General features: G+C 44.7%; 1 long non-coding RNA gene across 1 annotated transcript; it reads left to right on the top strand.

Annotated features, from left to right (window-relative positions):
• The first annotated feature begins 686 nt into the window (after positions 1–686).
• Positions 687–25,485, top strand: LOC116783031. The gene is made up of 3 exons (XR_004355437.1): positions 687–823; positions 17,869–17,994; positions 25,421–25,485. It is a non-coding gene; the product is annotated as an uncharacterized LOC116783031 (long non-coding RNA).
• The last annotated feature ends 783 nt before the right edge of the window (positions 25,486–26,268 follow it).

The raw sequence follows: 26,268 nt of genomic DNA, 5'->3' as shown, positions 1-26,268 counted from the left end.
GTAAGAAGCTTCTTTTTTCCAGGTTGGCAGTGCTTTGGCAGAGGGACAGGGTTGGCAGACACCCTGCATTTGCCCAACTCAGGCTTGGAGAAGTGCCTTCCCTTTCCAGGTCCATCATCTCCCCTGCACTAAAAATACTTCTCTGAAACGTGCCCTCCTTTGCACTCAGTTGTGCAGAGAGCCTGACCCTCAGCTCGGCTGGCAGAAAGCAGTCTTCTGGCACTTTCTGTGTACTTCAGGAAGGGCACAATCAGCTACCTGGAACCATTATCAAAAGAATTGGGACAGAGAATAGCATACATTAACCCGACCTCTCCTCTCTTCCTCCTCCCTCTGACTCAACAAGTGGTGTAACCTGCAAACAGCATCTTTATCCTACAAGCATGTTTTACTTCCATAACAAATTGAGGTATTAGGAATTTGTAACCCCAGATGTTTTTCAGAGTTATGTAAACCAAGAGGCACCCAGATGCTCACGTAAGAGCAGAGGGAAAATCCCTTTGGGAACATGTGCCTGGCCCATAGCTGCTCTGGGCTGCCGGGCAGTGTTATTCAAACTGTGACGGGCAGTGTTATTCAAACTGTGACGTGCAACAGGCTGAGATAGCAAAAGCCCAAGAAGAATGAGGTGAAGGTGTGAAGTGACACATTGTTCCTTTTCTTTTCCCCCAGGTGGGCCTTGGGAAAATCAGAATATACTACAGTTGTACCTTCCAAATCAAGAGTCAAGTTCTCCTATGCATGAACTCAGGCAGAAAACAGCTAACCAGAAAGAGGCCAACATGTCAACAAGTATCAGTAGAAAAAAGATGTAACAAGACAGGTAAATATTAACATTCAGTGTTTCCCAGTATACAGTATTTCATTTTCCTCTCCTTGTTTCATTCCCCTTTTGAGAAAGAATTTTCATCCGGAAACAAGAAGAAATTTCCTCTTGTTTTGTTGTATTAGGGTATATAGGAATATTTATAGAAAATGTTTAGGTTTTTGAAAATAATTTTCTATTTTTAGAACTTTCACAAACACTGAGTCTGTTTCTTGGATGTCTTTTGTGGTGGACTTGGGTTATTGATCATGAAGTCTTTGAGTTCTTAGAGAAAGTTGCTTGGACTTTATTTCCTTCCAACTGCTTATTTTGTCCTTTCAATCAAAGAGATATTAATGAACACACACTGTTAAAAACAGCTGTTTCTGCCTCATACTAGAGCTCATCTCCACCATAATAGCCCTGCTGAAAAGAGAAAAGCAATCTCCTGGTGTGGATTCAGTTCTGTGTGAGCTTTTGCTCTCCTTTCTTCTGTGAGGCTCTGTCCCTCACCCAGAATGGGCTGCCTGCCTCTATGTACCTCTTATCTGCCCTGGGATGTCCTGTGTTACAGGGATCAATGACACGATCTAGGCTTATCTTGTACTAGGAAATTATAGAGCTATTAAGAATGCGGAAAATACCTTTTCTCTCCCTTGCCTTCCACCGGTCTACTGCAATCAGCACAAGCTTTACTGTAAATGCAGTGATAAGAGGCAAAAGCAGCAGCAGGAGCCTTTTACTGGTGTGGTTTATTATTATGTCTGAGAAAATGAACTGCAAATGCAGTACTGAGGTTTGCTAGCTACACCACTGCCCCGGTAGCTGTACCTTGTTTGGTGGAGGCAAAGAATGAGATTTGAAACTGTGCAACCAGTGAGTTAAGATTTTATTAAAAGTTGCAGCATCCTGAGGAGTGAAGGAACTAAGTTGTAGGTACCTAATAAAAGCATTTGATAATGTTTTGAGGACATCCACATGCATACAGGGCCTTTCTAAGGGGAGCTTCACAAAACTCTGTGTGTGTGTCTTCTCGTTCCAGTTTGACCCTGTTGGGATACCAAGAAATCCTGGGTTTGGACACCATCAGGCCTTTCTGGCTGAAAGGTACTGACTGTATTAGTAAGTGGCTGTCTCAGTTTCAGCCTAGTGGCCTCCTAAAACTCTCAGTATGTGCCAGTTATAAAGAACTCTTCATCGTGCAGGTATCTCCAAAGAACCAAATTGAGGCCAGTATATCCTGGCATGTAGGGTACTAATCAGTCCTCTGAGGCTGAGTCACCATTGAATCTCACCAGACCAGGCTTTAAATCAGGTCAGAGGATCGGTTGTTTACTGTCAAAATCCTTAAACTCTGTATCCCTCCATGCCAGTAAAGTTATTTAGCTTTCCACCACTGTTTCAAAGTGTTACACTTTCAAAGTGGCCTGTGCTTGACTTCTCCTTAATGCTGCTTCCTGGAGAGAAGCACACACAGCGTCACCCTTGGCCAGGGCTCCCGAGTGTCCGTGACCTTTACCATGCTAACCTACCCTCATCTTGCCCGGCAGCATTAATTGCCTCTTAAGGCAGCTTTGTTGCCAGGTCTGGGAGTTTAGAACAGACAACTCATGCTTCTGATAGTTAAGAACTAGTAATAGCCGGTTTGGGTACTGGTATGAGGGAAGGAGAGGCTGGTAATACCCTTGCTTCAGTGCCCCATTAGAGTGGAGGAATCCTCAAAATGTGGGTTAGTTTCAGCTGAGCCCCCTCCCTCTCCAGCCCAGGCTCTTCCTCATCTTCTGTTTCAGCTCTGCACCACAACCCACGTGAGGAGGGCGTGATGCTATTTATTCTTGTTTCCTCCCTCTCTGAGATCCTATCAGAAACACCAGTCTGAGTCAGAGGCAGAGGCTGTAACTGAAATGAGAGAGAAAACTCGGAAATGCGCAGATTTTAGTCCAATGTGGCTATCCCAGCTCTGTGAAGGAAAACTGGGCCTCAAAAAATGTGTGAGATACTCAGCAAAACAGCAGCTAAAGAAAGACTATGTGAATTAGAAACTGCCTAGCAAGCAATAAGAAAAGGAGTGGTTGGCTTGTCGTAGGTAATGAACAGCACTCAGAAGATTGTTGTAGCATGGGTGTTACGTGACCTTCTACCCTTCTGCAATATCTGCTATTTTTGGACATTTGCTAAGAAGAACCCCTCCAAGAGCACTCTGCTGCTTTGTTGGGTGGTGATAGATGGGTTTTCCAGCACAAACAGAACTCTGCTACAGTGAGAGGTTTCCAGCAGGGATACTTTTTCACATGCATTTGGATGAGAAGTCATCTAAAAGCCTACTCTCTGCATTTGGCAGATAGGGGCAGGGTACAACAAACCAACGTGTGTCCAAATATTCCAGTCCCAGATACATAAATCTAGCTGCTTGCAAGGTGTTCCCATTACACACTAAGCAGCACAGATCTGGAAAGACCTGGAAAAACTTTCCATATCCAGATCTCCCCAGAAAGAACTATGTCTTGGGCAGATTGCATTTTTATTGCCTTCATTGCCTTGCTGAGATAATGTCCCTGTGCTTAAGGTGAACTGTGTGAGTAGTGATACTTCAGTAAAATGGAGCCGTTTACTTCTGCCCAAGTGAATTGGTGCTTAATGGTCTGTACAGTTATATGACCTCTGGTTGCAATCTGATCAGATAGCACAAACTAGATGTAGTGGAGTCTTTCTGATAAGGGGAGAATGGAGGGTCAGGTTCTAGGGTATTGCCCCAAGTAAGGACAATTGGTCAGTAGGTGGCAATCTTATATCTGAAGCAGGAAAGGCCCCCACTGCTAGAAAAACCTGCTGCTGGCCATGTCTTCAGTGAGATATGTAATCATGAGATCTGGACACATTGCGTGCTGGTTCTAATCACATGGATTTAATTTTTCTTTGCAGTTTGTTAGCAGTACACCTTTGCCATGTCTCAGATGTTATGACTTAGTTTCCCTTCCCTCAATTTTACTGTGCCCTCTAGTTGCATATCTGATAGGTTATATACAGCCTTCTCCTTCACCAGGCAGCAGCACAGGGCCAGACATGTGGCCTTGCTATTTGCAGCTAAAAAGCTGCTGTGGAATGGATGCATGATGCAAATGTAAGTCATGTATTGTCATTAACCAGATCTGCTGTTCAGATGGGTGAGAGGAGGGCATCTCAGTCCTTGCAGAGATGAATGACTCACTGACTCATGGACTGGTTTGTTCGTGCAAAGTCAGTCAACTGTAGCAGTTTGATCAACACCACCTTTAATTCAAAACTTCAGTTTAGGCATCTTTGCTCATATAGTGCTGACTTGAGAAATGCTTTCATTTGGGCTCTTTATTATATAGAGAAAGGAGCGCCACAAACCATTTCCAGAGCATTTGACCTCATTTGCAGCCTGTCAAGTGGCAGAGAGGCCGTGAAGCATAAGGAGAGTGGTTGAGACCAGGCATGGAGTATGCAGCAATGACAGGGCTTATGATACATATTGTCCTAACAACAGCAGCTTTCTCTAACCAAAGATTTCCTGTGCTAACATCTCAAGGAATCCTTGGGTATGACCTGTTACCTGAAAGGCACTTCATGCACTTGTGGGGAGGGAGGAGGTGAGAGAAAAACTGATGATGCTGATTTTAAAGTGAATTCAGCATTGATGAGGGTAACTTGTACCCAGCCCCGGTGCCTGAAGTTTTGTCTTATCCACAGGATATGGGAAACAGGTAGGGCTGGAGTAAATGTCCCTGTCCTGCATTCATTCTGGGTGAACTGGGACTTTGCACCCATACATGTGAAGTGCTGAAGGAAAGGGGCAGGTGTTAATTCTAGCCAGTTCTTTCTTGTGGACCTTTCTGGGGCACGTGTCACCTACAATGGCCAAACTTCTTACAGACCTCAGAGTACCAACCCCCAGTAGCCTGCTATGCTTGCCCCGATTTCAGGGAAGCAATGTGAAGGGCTAAAACTCGGTGACTTGGGCATGGTTATGTGACGGGTTTGTGCAGGTCAAGCAGTTATGCCAGAGCCTCCCAAATTCTTGCCCTTTCTCTTGGGTTAGAGCAGTTTTAGTTGCCCGTTTAGATCTCAGCCCCATAACCAAACAGCTAATTTGGGCCCATTGCAAGTGAGATGTGAACCACTGAGGATTAAAAGTCGTTTTGCTCATCCTGCAGGCAGTCACTGACTGGAACTTGACACTTAATCACTGCTAGTCTGTGCTTCACTTAAGCTGTCAGCCTTCTTGCTGAAGTCAAGGTCACTGGGAGTAGTGCAGTAAGGTGAAGAGGCTATTAGAGTATACAGGAGCCACTTGGGCACTCATAGGGGATTTGATTTCTCACCCCTTCTGCTGCCTGTTTTTCACAATGCACATCTAAGTTAGAACCCCAAAAGTGTTGCAATAAGTTATGGCTTGGAGCACATTTTGTCTACAATGTTTTCATGGTCTGTCCTGTGAGCAGCCAGGGCTGTCCCAGGTACGTGGGCAATGCAGGTGGCAATGGCTGGATGAGACTTCCAGGTAGCCAGTGGGGCTTTAGCTCCCATCCCTGTAACCCAAATGGCATCAAGCATAAACTCCCTGAAACTGAGACCTCCCTACCTACTCCTCACCTGGCTGCCCAGAGAGCTTGGGACACCGCTCCAGTACAGATCAGTGATGCATGGGGAAGAAAAGGCAAGCATTAGAGCTGCACGGGCTCAGCCAGCTACCCTCACCTTACAGTGATCTGCATTCAGAACCTGACCCAATTTCAGCCCCTGCCGGCTTCAGAGGAAAAACACTGCAGGGTTTCCAGGAAGCACTTGCACAACAGCCAATAGCAGGTGAGCTGGAGGCCAAGGCAGATGCATTGTCAAAGCAGTGCTGCCATGTGTGTTGCAAGGATGAGTGAAGGACATTGGCATTTTGTGTCATTCGTACCCAGGGAACCATGTTCTCTTTCCAAATGCCATCAAAATGGAGGGGAGAAGGGGAGAAGTATGGCTGTGACTTCAGTACAGCAGTTATGTGTGGGAATGTGTGCCTGGCATAAAGTCAGTTCATTCAGTAATGCTTATGTTGTTGTCATGCTTGTAGAAAACTCATCAATGGATTAACACCTAGAAAAGAGTAGGGACCTTTACTTTAAGAGAAGGGCTTTGACCTGGTGGTGTGAAATTACTGTGTTTTGGAAATTTTTCCTTCATATCTGACATTTGGTCTACATCTACCCAGGAGTTCTGACCCAAGCAATCATCTCTCATGAAGGGCAACCTCTGATCACCTGTAAGTGCAAGTAGAGGATAATATACTTTCTTTCACAAGGATGAGGAGGAAAAGCAGTGAAAACCACAGAAACTGATAAGAAAAGTCCACTCTCTACTATGAACCAGATGTCTTCCACACTGAGAGCTGATGTATGGCTCACGGCAGAGTGGAGGGGGTTGGGATGGACAAGACGACTTGAAGCCACACATCTGACCTGGTCATGCGTGCTCCTTGTCACCTTTGGTGAAACACTAATTGTTTATCTCCGAAAGCCATTTGCTTTCTACCCACCTACTGTGTCAGTCCTCAGAAAAGCTTGCCATGGAAAAAATGCCTGGTCGTCAGCCTGATAAGTCAGGCTTCACATCTCCTCTCTCTCTCTCAGTTTCTCTTCCCAGCAGAAGAACATTTGTCACATTCCCTCAGAATCCACAGCAGAATCTCTGCTTTACCTTCTCTGAAACTGGGAACAAGCAGAGTGCTAGAAGAGGGAAATGGGAGGAGAAGATGGGTTAAGGAGGTATCAAAAGAAATGGACAAGAAAAATGAGATCAGTGTGTGATCCCAGGCTACAGTAGGGATATCTGAAGGAAAGGAACGAACAGGACTTCTGGAAAGAGTCCTGGCCCTAAGGGAACTAGCTGGGAGAGGTGGGAAATTTTACTAGAAAGGTCTCCAAGGCCAAGATGTTAAAAGGCTGTTATGAACAGGGAGACAAAACAGTATTCATCTTGGAAAATGGGAGGCATAAGGATAACTACGGCCCTGTGGAGAGCTTCACATTTGTTTCTTTAGATGGTCTTTGCTTAGTTAAGCTGTGTACCAGTACTTATAGCACAGCCCCGTTTATGCTACAACTTAACCCTGCAATGTTAGCAAGTGGGTGTAATGGCTGGCCTCAAACCACGTGGGTCAAGGTACCACGTGGCTTTCCTTCTTGGATAACACCCAACAAGGAGCTGCAGCAGCTCCACAGGTCCCATCCCCACCCCTGTCTGCCTGAAGGCCTCCCAGTGTCCTGGCCAGCTCAGCGTGGGGGCTGGGAGGACAGCAGTGCTGGTGTAACTGGTTTGGTCAGCATACCAGACCAGAGCCGGTGCCAGACTGCTCCAGCCCCAGGGCTGTCCTCCAGCATCTCCTCAGGGCACGGCAGCAGCAGGGTAGCAGCACCCTGCTCCTCCTTGGGATTTTTGCGGAGCTGGGCTGGGCCACATAGGCAAGGGAGCAGGTTTCCACTGATGAAGGGCCCCATCCTGGCACGTGGGCAGTGGGAAGCCAGTGGGGCACCAGAGCGAGCAGGAAAGAGTATGTACGGGTGCCACGTCCAGCTGCAGGTCAGCCCAGGTGACCGACGGAGCAGGGGCAGAGTTATCGCACATGAGGTGTCTCTGCAAGGCCAAGTGGAAGGACAGAGGTGCTTTACGTCAGCTCCAGCCACGTGTGCACAGGGTCAGTGCCCGGCACCGCCCTGGGCAACAGCGGGTGCCACGGGCTGGTGTGCAGGGGAGCAGTGTCTTTGCAGAAAAATGACTCTCACGGTCACTCTCTTTTGCTGTCCCAAGCTGCCCTTAAAGGTACTGGAAAAAGCCAAGGGTGGGAGTCCTGTTCTGCAGCATTTTCTCCTTGAACTCCAGAAGGAAAGTTGATGCTGCTGTAAATGCAGCAACACGCTTTGCCACTGAGGCAGTTCTATGTGGCTGACAGGAACTTTGCCTAAATGTCATGTAGGAGGCCAGATATACGTGGTCCTAGCCTTAACAGCTTTTTGTGCCCCTTCTACTCTGAGGACTGGCATTAAATGATGAAAAAGGCAACAGGCAAGAACAGCTAGCCCCTGTCTTCTACCAATCAGTCTCAGCTGGGAATTCCTACTCTGGAGGTCATTAAGCCAAAGAAACCTCCCTGGAACAAGCAGAAATACCAAATCCTAGATTTTGAGCCCAGACTTGGTCTTCTAACCTATTATCAGGTTAGAAGGATGAAGCCAGATTGGATTATTTCCTTTTCTTTTTTTAAATTCCTTTTGTCTAGAGGCCCTGATGGTGTGGACAAAATTAAGAAACTTCCTCTTAGGCCTCTCTTCTTTGGGAATTTTCACATGCTGCTTGTATTCTAGGAGCAGGAAAACTTCCCACCCCTCTTACTACAGATTATATGCTCTTTTTAACCTCTTGTTTTCCACAATGCATTCCAGTGAGAAATGTGTCCTGTAAGTGCGTTGTCTCAGATCATTCTGCCTTCCACAAGCCAGGACTTGTGGAAAGGAAATCAGTCTATTCAGGCTGGGAATGTTAAATGTTTGCTGCTGACTCCCCCATCGGGGGCTGTGAGCTGTGCCAGGGATTTTCCACCAGCTCTGCCTATTCCAGCTTTTCAACTGGGTGCATTTTCCCACAAAGATGGGGCCTCAGAAGGGCCATCTTCACTGCTTAGTCACTCGGGTGAAGAAAATGGTTAGAGCCTGGTTCTCATGCTGCCTTCTTCCTACCAGGCACTTGGCTTTATCTTGCATTATAATTGAGACTAAATCTTTTTGAAAATCTATGTGTCAGCACTGAATTATTTATAGTCATGTCAAACATTCCAGAGTACATGGATAAAACCCAGGATAAAGTACCTAGTGTGCCACTGATGACAAAGAAGTATTTTGCCAGTCAGAGAGCTGACCAAAATATGATGTAGACTAAGACAGTTTTGTTAGCTGGGGGGCAGGTGAGGGTGTGTGTTTATTTTAGAAAAGTCAATATGTCATATTTTATGATTACCTTAACAATCACATATATAATAATGTAATTTTTTAAGCAGCAGACTCCAGTAGGAGATAAAAGCCTAGAATTATGTTTGTGAATTTGACTGGAGGAGATTGTAGACTGTTCCCAGACCATGTTTGTTCTCTTTGCCAAAGCAAAGTATTACTTAAATAGAAGGCCAGAAACACTATGCTGCAGCTGAAATATGACCCATTAGAAATGCCTGAGAAACCGCAATTAAAAACTCAAGGAATTTTAAATAATTTCTCCCAAATAAAACTAAGGGGGGGAGGTAATTGTATTGGTGCATAAGTTATGAATCCAGATCTTGCTTTGTAGCTGCTTATTTTCTTTATGTGCTATTTGTCCTTTTTTAAAGAATAACACAGGCCTTATATATCTGCATATAAAGTATACAACAATATATCATTATTCTGCTTGTCCCTTATTAATTTCCTATTTAAAAGTCTTCCAGCACTTCAAGTGCTCATCATTGTATTCAAAAACTGCTTGACATTAGTTACTGCCCTGTCCTGTTCCCAAAATAATTAAGATCTCCACATCTCTAAATTTTTAATCTCATTTTTGTCTATGTTCTGACATATATTGACCAGTCCACTCTCACTGCCCTCCACTAAAGTAAACTGTGATTGATAGATCATGTCTTCAATTAGAAAAGGTCTCTCAACCCTCTCAACACAGGTATTTAGGAATTCTTACTCCCTGCTTTGCTCTGAGTTCTCGTGTATTGTTCACATGAATGGGCTGGACTGTTGTCAAAGGAGTGGTTAAATCTCAGCCAGACCTGAGAGGGTTCAAGTGGGCAAGGAATGATAGCCTTTCACCTGTTTTGGTCTTCTCAGTCTTATCATAGCAATATATGCTTACTTGGTCACTCCCTTTCGAAAAACAGTCAGTCTGCTGAAAAAATAGATCCTTCGGTTTGCTCTACATTTAGGCAAAACCAGTTTTGTATCCAGGACTATAGAAATGCGTGCTTTTCTTCCCACCCTTCAGCTGAGAAAGAAGGGAAAACAAACATTTGTGCAAATCCATCCATAGTAGTGTAATATTTCACATGTCTGTTTAATAGACAACTACAGCAGTGAGGGAAAACCGACAAGTCACTGCTTGTGACTTGGAGGAGTTCAGGCACTTTGTGTTGTTTGTGCTCTGAAGGCTGTTCAACTTCTTCATTGTCCTGCAGAGTTTGCAGATTGGACTGTGATTTCTTGATGGGTTTAGTTCATGGGTATAAACTTATTTTCTGGTAGTACTTAGACGGAGGTAGAAACTTCTCAATCATAAATGAACCATTGGCATCCTCAAGGTCCTGAGGGCTGAAAACAGACCACCGAAGGGAAAAATTAGATAAGAGGTGGGAAAATTGGAGTTGCTGCTGTTGTCTCCTCAGCAAAGCTGTGTGACTTCTCACACTGGAGTGAATACTTGTCCCCGGGTTTGTTTTTCCCTTTCTAAAGGGTAATGGTGGTATTGATAATATGCATATGGATTACTCAGTACTGAAAATTTTTGCTGTCTGGTTGGGGTATACTAGCTGGGGTATACAGGAGAATATGCGTCAAACTCATCACAGTGCTGGCTCTAAAATAATTTCAATTATGCTTAAAAAAAAAAAAGGCAGTTTGGTCTATTCAGGTAGCCGAGAAAATAACTTCTCTCTGGTATGAATGGCATCTCCATTACTGAAATATTTTTGTCATGGCTCTAGCAATATATACATATGCTGTAAAACTCCTTTTAGTGTAGACACACCCTAGACGAACTGAGTGTCCAGCTTGCTGAGAAGATCACATAGGTAGCTAACTCTCTTAAACACATTCAAAATCACTACCTAAAGGTTCTCTTTCAAACTGACAGTTTAACACATTTTACCATGTTCCCCCTCACTCCAGTGAGATCTTGATGAACATTATGGTATAATCTTCCTTCAGTCTCAAATTCAGCCTACCTGTTGGTCACCCCACCTTCAGCACTGCCTTTCAGACATACCCCAGGTAGCAAAGCTGGCAGAGGAAACCTGAGTTGATCTGGAGAGAAAGTGGAAGGGTAGGACTAGTTCTGTCGACAACAGGAAGCAAAGCATATGTTTTTAACGGGCAAATAGAGAGACATTTCCCTCTATTAGTGACAAGACCTGCCCCTGTGATGCAAATTAAGTGGAAGATTTGCAGTGTCATACCAGTGGGTGTAGATTTCACTTTCTTTAAGATACACAAACCCTATTTTTCGTCTTCGTTTCTGCCTTTGGAGCTAATTCATTTAACTCTCAAAGAGGACACAGCTGGTTGTTAGCTTCAGCTTTTCTTGATGTTCATTTTCTTTTTAAACAGGCTTGCATATTATTCTAGCTTAATTATATCTTTCTGCAGATAAAATCATTGGAAAGGGTCCATCCCTTCCCCCCATTCTGCTCTGTTTCTTCCTTGATTTCTTTCACATGTCCCTTCCCCAGTGAATACATCTGAACCTTACATGGTGTTAATTAAGGATCTCAATTGCATATTTGCCTTTGCAAAGCTTGCCAGTGTGCACAGGCAACCGTGATTGATTGACAGCACCCGAAGAACAATGGAGAAGCTTTAAAAAGGCTTGGCAAAGCAGTGCAATCAGTGGGGAGCATGCAGAGAGGAAGAGCTTCACACAAGGACTTCAGGAAGAATTGTGTTTGGTGACTTTTATTTCCTTAATCAACATCAGGAAAGAGTTCAGCCCTGCTGCAGCTGATGATAAAGCAGCTCCTCCAATGCCCACCACTAGATGAAATAACCACATGGCTTGAGGTAGAACAAGTTGTTCTGGAACATGTACTTTTGTGGTTATTTGGGGAAATCTTAAGAAACTGTAATTCTTCCCAGCAGTGACCTGGAGGTGGGAGATTTTGACGTTGGGCTCTGCAGCTGTGCCAGGACAAGGTGCTCGTGATGCTGGTGCAGAGTCCTCTCCTAGCTGGGATACTGAGCTATTGACCCAGTGTTACACAGGTCAGCAATCTGTCCTGCTGCCATCCTAGGGCAAAGCTTGAGCATAGTGGAAGAGACAAAAGTCTGGATTTACCTCAGCTCATGCAGGAAGCCTGCCATAGGCAGGGTGAGCCTCAGTTGCAGCCACCTGCCCTGGTGAAAATGCTCATCCTGATTCTGCTCATCAGGTGCCATACACAGGGCTTGCCTGTCTCATGTGCTGTGGTGGTCTCTGGTACCACCAAATCTGAGTACCTCACAGCTTCCCTCAAATCTTTGCATTCTCCTCGCTTTCCTGAGGGGCTAAAAACTGCCTCAAGGCCTGCTTTACAAGAGAGAAGTGGAGGCACAGAGATGTCACCTCTTCAGTTTCCTAAACAATGATGAGAAATCCTAGGGCAGAACCAGAAATAAAACCTGCATTTCCCAGTGGTGTTCCCTGGGGAGTTACCTCAGGGGTTTCCTGCACATGGGGCCAAGTAGCACATAATAAGATGTTACAGTAGTTCAGGGAAAACTCTGAGGAATCACAGCAGACTGGGATCTGTTACATTTGTGAGCAATAGAAAAATGTAGCAGCATTGGAAACTCCTTTCCCTCCATCTGTCATGCCTGGAGTGGCATTTACGCAGGCAGATCTCTATGCCAAGGGGTCATGTTACAGCCCAGTTCTCTGCTAACCATGTTACTGCATGTTTTTGTCTCACCTGTGTACCCGAGTCCAACCTGTGTTACAGCTCAGAGGACAAATTCCTTGCTAGAACAGAGTTTGACCTCATGTATACCAGCAGTAATGACCACTATTGCAGCACAGTTCCAAGGCATGTTCAGTTTTCTGTGCAGAGAGGACTGCTCACATTAACAAAGAAGGTCATCAAAGTGAGGTGTGCACTGTAAACCTCAGGGATGGGGTGGGGGGGTGATGATATGCCACCCTATAAAAGTTTGCGATATCCTTTTAGCCAATTGCACAATTATTATTTCTTACCTATTTTACCTCCATCTCCTTCTCCTGCACTTATCTCCTGAATTGAGAAGCACAACAGATCAGGTGTTTGGATGCCAGCAGAGCACTTGGAGACCTGGAATCAATATCTTCACCTGCTGCAATCCTTTGCATCTGAGTTGGGTGAACCTCTTAGGGTACTCCTGCAACAGGTGAATTAAGTTCCTGAGAAGTTCTACCTTCCTGAGGGCAAACAGCTGGATAAATTAACCTGTGGAGAACATGACAGGACTATCTCCTGATTAATTTAGAGCTGGTCTCTTGAAGAGGTTGCCTGGGCTCCATGGATGGCTCAGCTACTTATAAACAGTTGGTGAATCCCTGCGGTTCACAACCCTCATCATTAAGGTAAATCAGTGCCAAAGTAGGAAGTTTTAAATGAAAAATGGGCACATTAGATCACTCTATATGTCTACTCTAGTATCCTCTCTTCTTCAGTGGCTGATAGCAGATATTTAGAGAAAACTATATGAGAAAGGCAAGCATGTAGTGGTAATTCTCTGGTGTAGTTGCCAGGCTGTGGGTTCTTGAAAGCTTCCTAGAATCTTGCTGTTTAATAGCACTTAATAGCTCTGTCCACAGCTTTGTAAAATCATTTTTTGAAATCTGTTTTAGGCATCCATAGCACTGTTGGCAGCAAGCTCCAGAATTTAATTATGCATTTGATGAAGCGCTTCCTTTTGTTAGCTTTGAATCTACCACTTCATAACTTTATTTTATGCAGTTCCTTCTGCATAATCCTGCCATGTGAGCAAACTGCCCAGAAGTCACCAAGACTTTTCAAGCTAGTGTTTCATCTACAGCTGCATGCCTGTGCAAATGTTGTGGTTATGCATATGTGTCAAGAGGAGGTTGTTTTTCACTTAACCAAGTCCATACCAATGCAACTCTCAATTTTAATAGCATTACAATAGCATGAATAGGTCTGCCAATGTTTTAACTCTTCTCTCTTCTTGGAAGTGAAAGCTTTACCAACGTATACTGACATATGAGTGTGACCATGCTTGCTCAGAGAGCACGTGTAGTCAAAAGAGCTCGTCTTTCAGCCACAGCTTTGTACAAACACTTTTCCAGCACTAGTGAGTTTTACTAGGGAGGTGTTTCTGCTGTGGAGATGGTGTGTGTCAAGGCTGTGCTCCATACCAGTCTGTAACTCACAGGCTTTGCTGTAAGACTGATACCAGCAAGACAGCTCACCCACCTTTGCTGTCCAGACCCATACATAGGCCAACAGAAGTCTCTGGTAATCCAGCCTCTAGGGCTAAACCAACCTGATGGAATGCAAAGCTGCCCCTCAGGTGATTTGAAAGAAAAAGCACAAACATCCTCATGAGGTCCAAGGAGTGTCTCTGCCCAGTACCTGTACTAATGGCACAAAGTTCACTGAAGGCCTGTGCCTATGCATAAAAAGCCATGTCCCCAAGACCACATCTGAAAGTCTGATAAAAGACTTGATTTTTCAGGAATCCTTGAGTTTCTGTTAAAAGCAGTGAGAGAGATTGTGAGCTCTGCTCATTTCAAATTCAAGTAATTTACTCAGAAGTCTAAATATGGAGTTGGACTTTTATTTTATGATATACTGGCCTTTGTCTTGGGCTGTTGAAAAGAGAACATGATAAGCTAACAACTGGCATAAAATTTTCAGTTACTTTGTAAATGTTACAGCAGCAGAGAACCAAGCAGAATTACTGAAGGGTCAAAGGCATAGATTAGAAACATCATTAAGGAATGGTAAGATTACTGATAAGTTCTAGTGTCTTTGTTTTATTACTTCCCTATCTCAGTCAGGTCTGCAAACACACTGATTCACGTTTAATTGAACAACAGCTTCATTGTGAAACCTGCCATTCTTAGCTGCAGTATAGAAAATATCTTTAAAAACACCACCCCCGCTTTCTAACATTGTACAGACAAAGAATTACAGCTCATCTGCCATAGGATATATACTACGAGTGGCATCATCTTCCTTAAGTCTCGTTTTCTCTGTCACGTGTGGTGTGACAAACAGCAGTCTGGGGACCTGCGTGCTGCGTATGCCTTTGTGAGGAAGGGCTTCTCTGCACCTGCAACAGGCCCTCTCCTTCTCCCACTGTTCCCTCATTCCCCTTGTGTGTGCGCTTTGGTCACAACCAGCAATCTCTGGGCTGGTGTCCCAAAGCTGCAGTCCAGGGCAAGGCAGGTGATGCTGTGTGGAGATGTGTAAGAGCGACCTTCTCTTTGAGTTCCCAAAGCCCTGTCCATGCTCTGGACTGTGCACAAGCAAATAGGTGTCCCACTTTCCCGAGAACAAGCAGACAGTGAAGCATGCTCTGCTTTCGTTGTCCATGGGCTGCAACATACACTACCTACGGTCAATTGTGTATATTTGATTGCTCTCATACGAATAAAAAGGATTAGCTGGCTCTGCAGAGCATTTGGCCTACATTTCATCACTTTGCTTGTGAAGCTGAGCTGGATAGGAGTGTGAAAAAAAGAGCTTGTTAAAGCCTTGGTTTTGACACAGTTATGTCAGCCAAAAATAAAAAATATTTGTCTCAATACCTCATTTCATTTTAAGGGATGTATTCCTTTGGTGCTCTCAGCTGTGGCTTTCACTGCTGTACCAGCAAGCCCTACCTTGAATATATCATGTAGTGCAGGCATGGTAGGGTACACAGTCCAGCTTGGCTGTGACTCCAGCTGTATGGTGCTGGCACCTACTCAATCTAGGTAGTAATCTGGTGTCCTTGGTGCAACTCCTAGGAGAAGTAGGCATCTATTGCAAAGTTAGGCTTGAGGAGGACACATGAGAGGCTTTTAACCTGCCTCTAATTTCAGATAGTGCATCCATGTGATCAAGAGTGCGTTCAACTCAGCTTACTTCAATTCCAGCACGCAGAGCACAGTGCTGTGGTTTGGAGGAGAATGGATGGTCCTTTAGGTCAGAAGACAGATGCAAACATGTATGCAGGATGCCCCATGCTATGTAATAGATCCCTGTGTCTGCCTCAGACCATGTGAGATTTCACAGCTCTAGTGTCACCATAAAGCTAGCTCACCAGAGTGATCTAAAGTGACACAACCAAGGTAAAAGTGACACTTCAGTACAGATAAGCCCTTCATCTTTTAAGTCGGTTATTTATATTAGATCAGTCTGTGTCAGCCACAGTATCTGACCTAACAGCCCGTTCCACTACCTGGGTAAGGATTTGTCTGGCTCTGTCATTTTTTGGCATTGTTAAACTCCTCGTGCAGTCAAGACTGCTAGAAGGAGGCTGGAAACTTCTCTGGACTAGTTACACCTTCCCTCCTGCTCAGGGTTTTAACCTTTAGTCATTTTATTTTTAGCCAAAATTGCTGAAAGCTCTTTCCTCCCAGTCTGTGCACTGTAGATTATGAAAACCTAATGAGAAAAGCTAAAACTCATTTGCTCAGAAAGAATAATTCCAACTCTGTCCTTTGGCAGATGAGAAAATTAGGCAAACTAATGCATTTGTCATAGACTCAGTTGAATGTGCTGTTTCATTCAACTTCATGTAAGGGTGCTGTAATAAGGGTCTAGGCATAGGTCCCTGAGAGGTCAATAACTCCAACATTGTTTCTACAGGGCTTTTCAGAGCACTGTAGTTTTCCAGATGGAGGACTGGCAGCCTGAGGAAAGATCTAGATCCAAGGGATCCTGGCAATAGAGAAGGTAGGATGGGTGGGTATCTATGAGTGTTGCAAGAGAACTGTCTATCTACAGACCTCCACCTGAGGACTGTGCCCAGCTCTGCTGCGGACCTTGTGAGCTTCGGATAGATGGTGTTATGGTGCCAAACAAAGTGTAACTATAGTTTGATTTGTGAGTGTTGCCTCCAGTTCTCTAGTAAACATCTGTCTAGTGTGGCCAAGGCCAAGTCACTTTTTCCCATTTCTCACTTTCTGCCTTAGGAAAATGTAAGAAGTAGTGCTCTTGTCCTAAGTATTGTGTGAAGATCCAGCACTGGAAAACTGCATATATATATGTTCTGAACATTACTGATGATCCCAGAATGCGGAAGTGGTCCAGCACAGTAAGTCTAGTCTGATATTTGAGAATAAATAAATCTCAAATTGAGACTATAACATTTGAGAGCAAATTACCTAGCCTATAGATGCTATTCACCATTTTTCTGTCTTGCTCATTTTTATGTTTTATTCCAATGTGTATTTGAATCTCTCTACACTGCCCAACCTCATTCTGCCATTTGGTTGGGGGAAAAGTCTAAATATGTGGCTTATATATGAAGAAGCCTTTAAGCTGCCCACCAGATTCTCCTGTTGGCTCCTATGGAGTGCCTGAGACTGGGATCATCCTGTAAAACTTGCAGGCTTTGGTATTTCTGTTACGACTGCTTTGCTGGCATATTGAGGTAGACAAACGGACCCACTCTATGTCCTCAAGAACCTAAGCATAGCAGTGACAATAAGAGAGAGGTATTCGAGGTTAGGAGAAATTTGCATTCATGCTGGTGTAATAATTTCAGGCTCCTGGAAAGATATGGAGTTTTCCCCTCTTTAAAAAAAAAAAAATGCTATAGGCCAAAGCTGCATCCGCAAGAAAGCAGTGACTATGGTTTTGCGCAGAAAGGCATGTCTGTCAGAGGGAAAAAAAGATTATAATAAAGTAGTTTTCTAAAAGGAAAATTGATTTTAATGGAAAACATGTATCCAACGAAATGCCTGGAAAATTTGACTGCAGCAAATTTCTGACTTTATGTTTCAGTCGAAGATAAACTATCAGGCTGACTGAAGAAGTAATGGAATGAAATTATACTGTCTGTGTTATGCTGGAAGGGCAGAATAAATGATCCGTAGGCTGCAGTCTCAAAGGACTGTGGCATTTTCATGAATTTTCTACACAGTGTTGCTTGGAGCAAGACACCAGCTAGTTCACTCTTCCCATCTTGCCTCTGCTGTTTGAGTCTGTTGCAAAGCCTGATCTGTAAGGGGCAGAAAAAGAGCGCAGTGGGGCTAGATCTGCAAAAAGCATTTCCAGCAGTTCTAGAATGACAGTGGAGAGAAAAAGCTTCTTACCTGAATACTCATGTATGTCTGGCCTCCCTCAGTTCTGCTCCTGGCACTTCTTTTGGATGATCCCAAACAAGTTCCTTCGCTCTCTTGAATGGCTTCTTTACAATGGAAAATGGAGGGAAAAGTCATCTAGGTGAACTAGAAGCACGCATTTCAAATAGGTGAGTCATCTGCATTAAAGTGGACACCTTTAGTAAGAATAATGGTGGGCTAAATTAAATGTTCTTCTTAAGTTAAAATGCCCACATGAGGCTTTAATGTGATTTAATTAAGTTTTTAAAAGTTTCATTAGCTTGCAAAGTTCATTCAAATTAGGATTCTGGAGTATCTCCATGTAGGTAAACCCATAGTTTTTCCCTCTGATGAAACGGGAACTTCACCCCCTTAGAAAAGCAATGCTGCCAGGCTCAGTTCACTGATACCTAGAAAGCACTTTGTTCTGTCGGAGGTAGGAGGCCAAACGTGTGTAGTTCTCTCCTGTGAGTGCAGCACACACAGGCTTTGGGCAGCTGCACGTGGCTCTGTGTGAGGCTCCCAGCTGCAGCCTTCTCCCAGACATATACCAGCTAGCAAGGACGGGGCTGTCACCTGCATGGAGCCATATCCAAGGTACCAAAACACTGGTTCTGCTCTTTCCTCTGCCACCAGCTTCCCATGTCCCACACATACCTACCAGCAAGAAATGGGGCCATAACAATATATATACATTTACTCTTCACTGTGTTTTGAAGTCAAGAGGAGTGAGGGGGATTTGCAGGCTTGTTTTGAGTGCCTGATGTGGGTTACTTTGCTATGCCATTTCATTATGGGAACTCAACTGCAGCAGATTTCTGGAAACCTGATCCCTGAGATAAACGTTGAAGAACTGAAACAGCAGTATCTGTCCAGTGCTTCAGACTGTCAGTTCAGAGGCAGGTCAAAGCCTCCATGACCTGAACAGGGCTGTCAGTATAAGGACAGCTGCTCTCAGTCATAGGCACCCAGTGGACCTAAGTGGAGGCAAAAGTTACATGAAACAGCCACACTGCTTTCCAAGTCACATGAGACCTACTGACATGCATTTTCTGAGACTAATGACATCTAAAGCTCTTTGAGTAAACTATTTGCTTTACATTTATAACAGGATAATCATCCCACTGCTTGTCGTGGGAATTAAGCCACTGATCACCATCCCAGTGACCAAAAACATTCTCCTTGAGAATAAAATACACATCTTTATCATTAAATTCTGCCTCATCAATAATGCTGGGAAAGATTCTCTTACAAAGCTATCAGGTTTAAGAAAGCAGCCATCTTACAGACCATGCCAGCCTCTTTCCAGATGGCATTTTGAATACAATAGAGACCAGGACCTTTGCTCTCCAATCCATTATGCAATAATCAGTGCTTATAAATTAAGTATGTGCCCAGCAGAATGTGTCTTTCCATGTGGCAAGCCTCGTGCAGCAAGGATAGACTGTGAGTCACCACAGGTGACATAGAGGCCACCTCAGTTGGTTGAAACATGAGAGGCAATTCCCACGAGCTAGGAGGCTGCATCTGAAGAAGGAGCTTAGGGTCAAAGATTCAGAGCTCTTTATGTACTCTTATAGGCTAGTATGTTGTCTGGTGGTATTGACATGTGGGTGACTGCTCAAATACCATCATGACAGTAAGATAGGTACCCCACTCATCAGGCAAACTACCACATGTCCACTGAAGTTTATGGTTCACTTGTAACCGCACACCCCATGGGGCGGCTGACCTGTGGGCCCCCTGAGGCTTGTGGTGACTTACAATGCAAGACTAGGGACAGCTTTCAACCATCTTGTTAAACCACGATAAGACACAGCAGCGGACAGGCCAGGGCAGGCTCCAGCTGTGCACCGCCGTCACCTCTGCGCGGTTGTTGGCCTGTAAGGCTCACTCAGGTGAACTTGCAGAGTCTGCAGTCACACCACCAAGCTGGAGGGTGGTGCAACATGCTGGATACAAACTGCTTCTCCAAAGTGAGACATAGATTAGGTGGGGACTACGCCCAGTTTACTTAGCTGTCAGTGTACTGCCCGGCTTGGGAAATCCCTAGGCGGGGGACTACTGGCACCTGGGAGGTCACACTGGTCACTGTGTACTTGCCCTCTTCTTAGGCTCTTTTTCTAAATACTTGGTACTGACCACAGCTGGAGAAGATGCACTGGATTAAATGGACCTTTGGTGTGTTCCTGGTGTTGCCAGTCTTATGTTCTTACGGTCACCAAAACTAGCTTATAATAAAACAGGTTACCTAAGACCATTTTGATATTGAGTGTTCGTTTGTGAAGTGCTTTGAATATCAGGCAATAGTAGCTAATCTTTGATTACCAGTAATGACTGCTTTTTCAAAAGAAAATATGGGTGGGGAGAAAAAGGAATTTCTGTTCAGTTCCTGGTCCTGGTTGCCTGGTGAATTCTTTTAATGCGCAGAAGAACAGATTTGCATGTTGGTATTTTGGGGATGTTTCCCATGAGAAAAAAAGTGCAACTCAAAACTCTAGATGACTTGAGTGTCTTGTCACGATTATATCCTCCAAGGGTTTGTGTCATTCAGATGATAAATAGGGTTTAAATAACAGAAAAACAACAGTACTGCCTCATGTAAATAACAGCAGCATCACTCCATGCTACCTGCCACATTGTTAGTGCAGACATGATGGTTTGCTGATGGTGTTCACTTCCCTGTGCCCAGCACTTGTGTCCTATTCAGCCAAAACTGATGTCTTCTGAGAAATGCCTGATCAATCTGTGGGCACCAACGACACAAGTGCCCAGCTCCCATCATGCTGTAGCAGAATGGATTCATTTTGACACAAGTCTGCTACAAATGACCATGTCAAATGTATCCTGGTTATCTGAGCACAAAAGCAAAGCAGGGTTTCCAAGTTACACAAGCATCTAAAACCACAAAATATCCAAGTCATTCACACAGGTCAGGTTCTTAGCTCCTACTGATTACAATGAGAAATTATATGAGAATTATAATGAGAAAAGTGCTTTTTAAACACTTGTTAGATGTGTGTCTGCCTCCTTTGCCCTGTCTGTGAATGCCTCTCAGCTATGTGATCTGCTCCAGTTCACAGGACTGATTAAAAGAGAAAAGGGAATTTCAGACTCCAGCGTGGTTACCAAGCCACCACTTTTATATCAGCAGAATGAAGACAGGCAGTTTCCATCACAGCTGCACGATGTTTTTTCTCATGATAACTGCACGGACTGTAGAGAGATTCTCCAGTGAAAATGTGTTCAGTTTTTACCTGTAATGTGTCACTGTGTTGCAAGTGATGGTGCAGTGTTCGTCATCCCAGAATGTCACAGTGGAACCAGACAATCCAAAGCAAAGCAAAGTCCACCAAGAAGCCCACAGTGGGCAGCAGGCTTTTCTGTTTGCAGAGACATCTACCTTCAGTTGATAAGAAATTTTAGTGCAAACAATGCTGGAGTAATCTTTAAAATTATCACATACATCTGTGAGTTGTTTTAGGGAAAAGACCTCCCATGAGGAGAAGGAGAAAGGCCTCTGGCTGGCATTGTAAATCATGTAGCATCCCACTGATATTTAGGAACAAGTCGAACCTTAACTTACTATTCCCATTGCCAGCTCCTGTGTGGTGTTGCTTAGATGAGTCTTGCTCCTGATGGCTAAAGATAGAAATGTTTTTCCACTCTGATTTTGTTTTTAAGCTCCATTAGAGCAGGCCTCAAAATAGTTTTGGAGTTTATTTATTTCTCATTCTTTGACTTGGTTTCATGCTGGATGTCCCAGGCTGGCTGGTGCTGTAGACAGCAGAGCTCTAAGTGGAGCAGACAAGCAGGCTGGTGCCCAAATAGAACCTGCCATCAGAGTTTATGGTTAGGACTGAGTGAAGAGTGAAGCTTCACGATCTTATTGCCAAGACAGAAAACTAAAGGCAGCCTGTTTTACTGGTGCACTGTGCTGCTATCTCCAGTAGGAGCCAAATGGTGACCATTTTGTTTGGACCAGCAGGGGTGAAGCCGTATCAGTCCCCCAGAATTGTGGCTGAGTTGACATAGCTGCCTAAGTTTGGTGGCTGCATACCAGAAAACTGGTTGCTGCTGCAGTAAGGGCTCCAGGTGTCCACTGTCACAAAACATGTGCTGTTCTTGCTAGTTTCATAGCTACTTCCTGCATAATGCTGCTTCCTGTGTGGTGATCACTTCCAGATGTGCCAACGAAAACAGGGTGGATTTCATGCAAGAAAGTATTTTCATATTATTTTCTCTGAGATCAGAGTAATTTTTCCTGCATCAGTCTAAAAGAGAAATTCTGGTGATATGATTTGACTTCTGCTGCCTTCACAAGTTGCTTTTGCCTCCATGTGTCGCCTCCAGTGTTGACAGCTGGCAGGTTTCACTGTAGCATCCAACAGAATTCTGTATCGTCCACCAGAAGTATCCATCCCAGTTATCAAACATCAGGCACACAGCACATTGTCTCTGTTGCATCTCCCTTTTCTGTCTCCACCTGCCAGCCAGTCCACCACAGAAACCTTCCCTTTTTCTGCTCATAGTCACCAGTTCAACACGAGGTGAATCTTTTTTCTATCACTGAGCATATAGGCCTTCTCCTTCCAGGACTACTCAAAAGCCTTCACCAACTGGTCATTGAGGCAGGGAAAAAATGGTTCAGCTCACATAGGTTAAACCAAATCAGGATTGAAATGATTTATTGATTTATTAAGGATAGTCTGTGAACTAAACATTCAGGATCTATGTCAGCAATACAGCAGTTCAACCACAAGGTTAGACACTTATAAAACACTGATAAATTCCTGCAAGTTCCTAAACACACTTTTGTAACTAATCTCCAGACACGCAGGCACCAACTCCTCTGTCAGTGGCATGGGGGTCACTTCTGGGAGCACAGGTCCTGCCGCTTACACCCCGCTCCCACTGGGGTTGTGGCCACTCCAGCTCTAGGGGTGCCCATGCTACTCCCTACAATCAGCTAATGCACCTGCTGTGAGAAGGCATGCCAGCAGGTCACGCACACCCTCCCAAAGTGTGAGTCCCTACATGCTGTACCCCACAGGGTCAGGCCACATGCTGGGTGCCAGCTTATGACAGCATCTCATGAATGGGGAGCTGCTGCATCTGAGCTCAACAGTGTTTGTGATGTGCCAGACTGGCTTTTGACAGTCCGAGGCCTCTCCTTGCTCCATTACTATTTTCTATGTTTCTTTTATATAGCCTTTCAGATCAACTCATTCTTTGTCTCAAAATTGTCTTTGTTATTCCCTGGTTACTGTTTAATCTAGCTGACAGTTGCCATCCTCTTTAGCGTGATAAGTTAAGGCCTGGTGATTTTTTCCCTCTTCAATAAGATCGGTTTGGGGTAAATGCCCTCTCAGACACTTTTGGGTTTTCCATCCGTACGTGCTGTTTACAGTCACTTATCTATCTTATCAGCTGTTGTCTTCCACAACGTTTTTATCCAAGTGTGAGCTGTGCAGGCACTCCCACACACCTACTGAACTGATATTAAAGAATAGTGGCCCCATATCTGGATTTGGGGGGAAGTTCTTTCTACATAAATTTACTTTCTCAGTGCCTACCAGTTCACGAATTTTTGAACTTAGTTACCTCAGCTTGCATAGCTACATACAATTAATGTGTTCAAGTGTAATCATTGTGCTCAGAGGACCACTGCATATGTCTATAAGTCTAATCCCTAGTGACCCCACATCTGTAAGGGGGACAAGGAGAGAAAGAAGGAAGACTTGAAAGCTACTTTTGTCATAATGTGTTCTGGGAAACTACATATTCTGCTTGAGCTGGTGTTAAATTGTGTAGCAGCCACTGAGTGGGCTTTCTTTCTCATGAACCTCCCAGGCAGAGAGTTGGAGGACAATCCTAAGGCAGTGTCCGGTAAGACCAAGAAACTGATGTGGGGATGAAACACCAGCACATGCCTTGCTGGGGCACTGAGGGCAGCTCTCGAGGGTCACACCTCTCCCCTTCAAGGTCTCTTGTAGCTCCTGGAAGAGTATATAATGCCTGTTTGCCACCAGGCATCTTGATCATGGTCTGCAGGGCTGCAGCAGCTCTTGTTGCCTGTTTTTTCCTCACCCTCCCTCACCTGTTGTGTGTGATGCAGGCTTGGTGCCAAGCTCCTGGCCAACTGCCCTTTCCAGCTCCTGGGCATGCCAGCCCGAGGAGCCCCAGTGGCAGTGTTTGCAGTGGCAGCCCATGAATAGTAACTTTCTGAGGCCATTTCACAATCTCTGTCACCTTATGGTTAGCATTTAGTCCTGCAGTCTGTGAGAGGCTCCCCCCACCCTGGCATGCCTAACTTCTTCTGATGCAGATCATCCACAGCCACTATCAGAGATGTTTCTAGATCACACATTACCCAGAGTTCCTGTGTGTGACTGCCAGCAGCACAGTCTCATTTGCCCTACAAGTAGCAACCAAGCCAGATAAATCATTACTTTGTTTTGCTCTGCGCTTGAGCACTACTTTTTGCTGCTACATTAGAAGTAATTGTTCATCCTAAGTCCTTTCTCCCAGTAGCACAAGGCAGGAGACCCAAAGGAAGCAGGAATCTCATTGATGGCTACGCCCAAACCCACCGGAGAAAATCAGGGTGCTCTTCACATGTTAACTGCTTAAGGCAGTGAGAAAAACCCTTAGCAACTTCTATCTTGTAGGTTGTTCCTTCCTAGGTGCTGGTGCACAGCTTTCCCCAGCCCCATCCTTCATCCTGCAGCTAATCTCTTGGACATACATTGCTTTGTACATTTTGTTCTTGGCAGTTTCCAATGTTGCCTCAGGCCCTTATCACCTTAAAAGATCAGATCATATAGTAGTGGCCTTAGAGACAGCCTGATTGATATCTACACAGCCAAACAAACAGTAAATTTGAATAAAATTTGGCACCTTGTTGCCTATTAGATCTGCTGATTCTGAGAGGATAATTCACAGACATCAAGTAAAGTGTGTGTACTGAGCATACATGGGACAGAGTCTTTGGCTGTGTAAAAGAGCTTATAGGGGTGGTGTGCAACCCTCATGGAGGGCCTTTTGCCCATTCCAGATCCTGCACACACCACCTGTGCAGTCATGAGGATTTGATATCGCTGGACACTGCCAACCCAACAGGACTTCTCTGTGTATTTATACAGAAATACAGATGCTTGCAGGAAGAGGAGAGAGTTTCCCAGTGATCCCTGAACAAACACTGATGAAGCTCCTGCAGCTCGGCCTTCACCAGCACCACTAGAGCTTGTAGTGAAGGTGTGAGTGTGCTCAGAGGAAGATCATGTTTCTGGGTGGCCGTTTACAGTGTAACTGTGGTACACTTATTTAGATACTCTCTACTTGCTTTCTCCAAACTCATTCTCTGCAGTCATAGGAAATAATGCTGTGGAAGAGTGTATTCTTGTTCAAATCTTCCCTGATATTAGTATCACCATGAGCCTCCCTGAATATCCCATCCCTGTTTTATTTTGGACGATCCCCCTTTCTCAGGCAGAAGGTAATTAGGAGAGGGCTGCACCAGCTGTTGCTGTTGCATGTGCCTTGAACTAACTCATGTGGTGTTTTCCTCTGCAGACCAGATGAACTGGGTCCTGGCCCATGGATAACACAAGACACAGCATTCAAGGGCAGGCTGTCTGGTGAGTAGGTTTGATGCTTGGGTGACACCACCACACACCTATAAATAATTCCCAAACTGCTGCCCTGTGTAGAGTAGTATAACTGGGCTGTAAATTGTACCCAGGGCATTAATGTTTCAGTTCCCCAGTGGCCAGGGCAGATTGGGCGTCCCAGCAGCTGAGAAAAACAGACTAGTTGGTGAGAGCAGCAACTGTGCTGAGGTCTGGGAAGTTAAAAATGGGTGTTTTTTCCTTCAGCAGTGCTCATCTATTTATTGGCTTGATTGTAATCACAGCTGCCTTAACCTGTAACTAATACTGTCCTCCCTGCAGCATAGATGATGATCACTTGGGTATCAGATACTGCTGTCTATGTTTGCTTTTGTTATCACCCACCATCAGCAGGTCTCTTTGAAAGACCAGCTCTGACCAGACACCAAGGAGAAAAGAGGGATTCCAGTTATCCTCTTCCCTGTGGCCGACCAGTTCTTTCCCATCACACAAACACCACTGAGAGCTGATTCTCCTAATGCAGGATGCAAATCCATGTGGCACACCTGGTTCCCTTTGATCATGTATAATTTATCATGCAGCATTCAGCAAAGCAGACACTCCCAATTAAATACAGCCTTCTAGGCACATGACCTCTCTGTGCCTCTAACCTACAAGCCTTCACGGCTTTGAGAAATCTGGTTGTATGCCTGAAGCTAAGGAGGCCGTGCTTAGCCACTGCCATGAATGGTGGTGTGACCTTGAGGGTATCTGGCCTATCCGGACCCAGTGTGGGTGCAGTAAGTTAAGGCT

This window comes from Chiroxiphia lanceolata, chromosome 2 (genome assembly GCF_009829145.1).
Source record: "Chiroxiphia lanceolata isolate bChiLan1 chromosome 2, bChiLan1.pri, whole genome shotgun sequence".
Lineage (NCBI taxonomy): Eukaryota > Metazoa > Chordata > Aves > Passeriformes > Pipridae > Chiroxiphia > Chiroxiphia lanceolata.
This window is presented reverse-complemented; position numbering and strand designations above follow the sequence as displayed.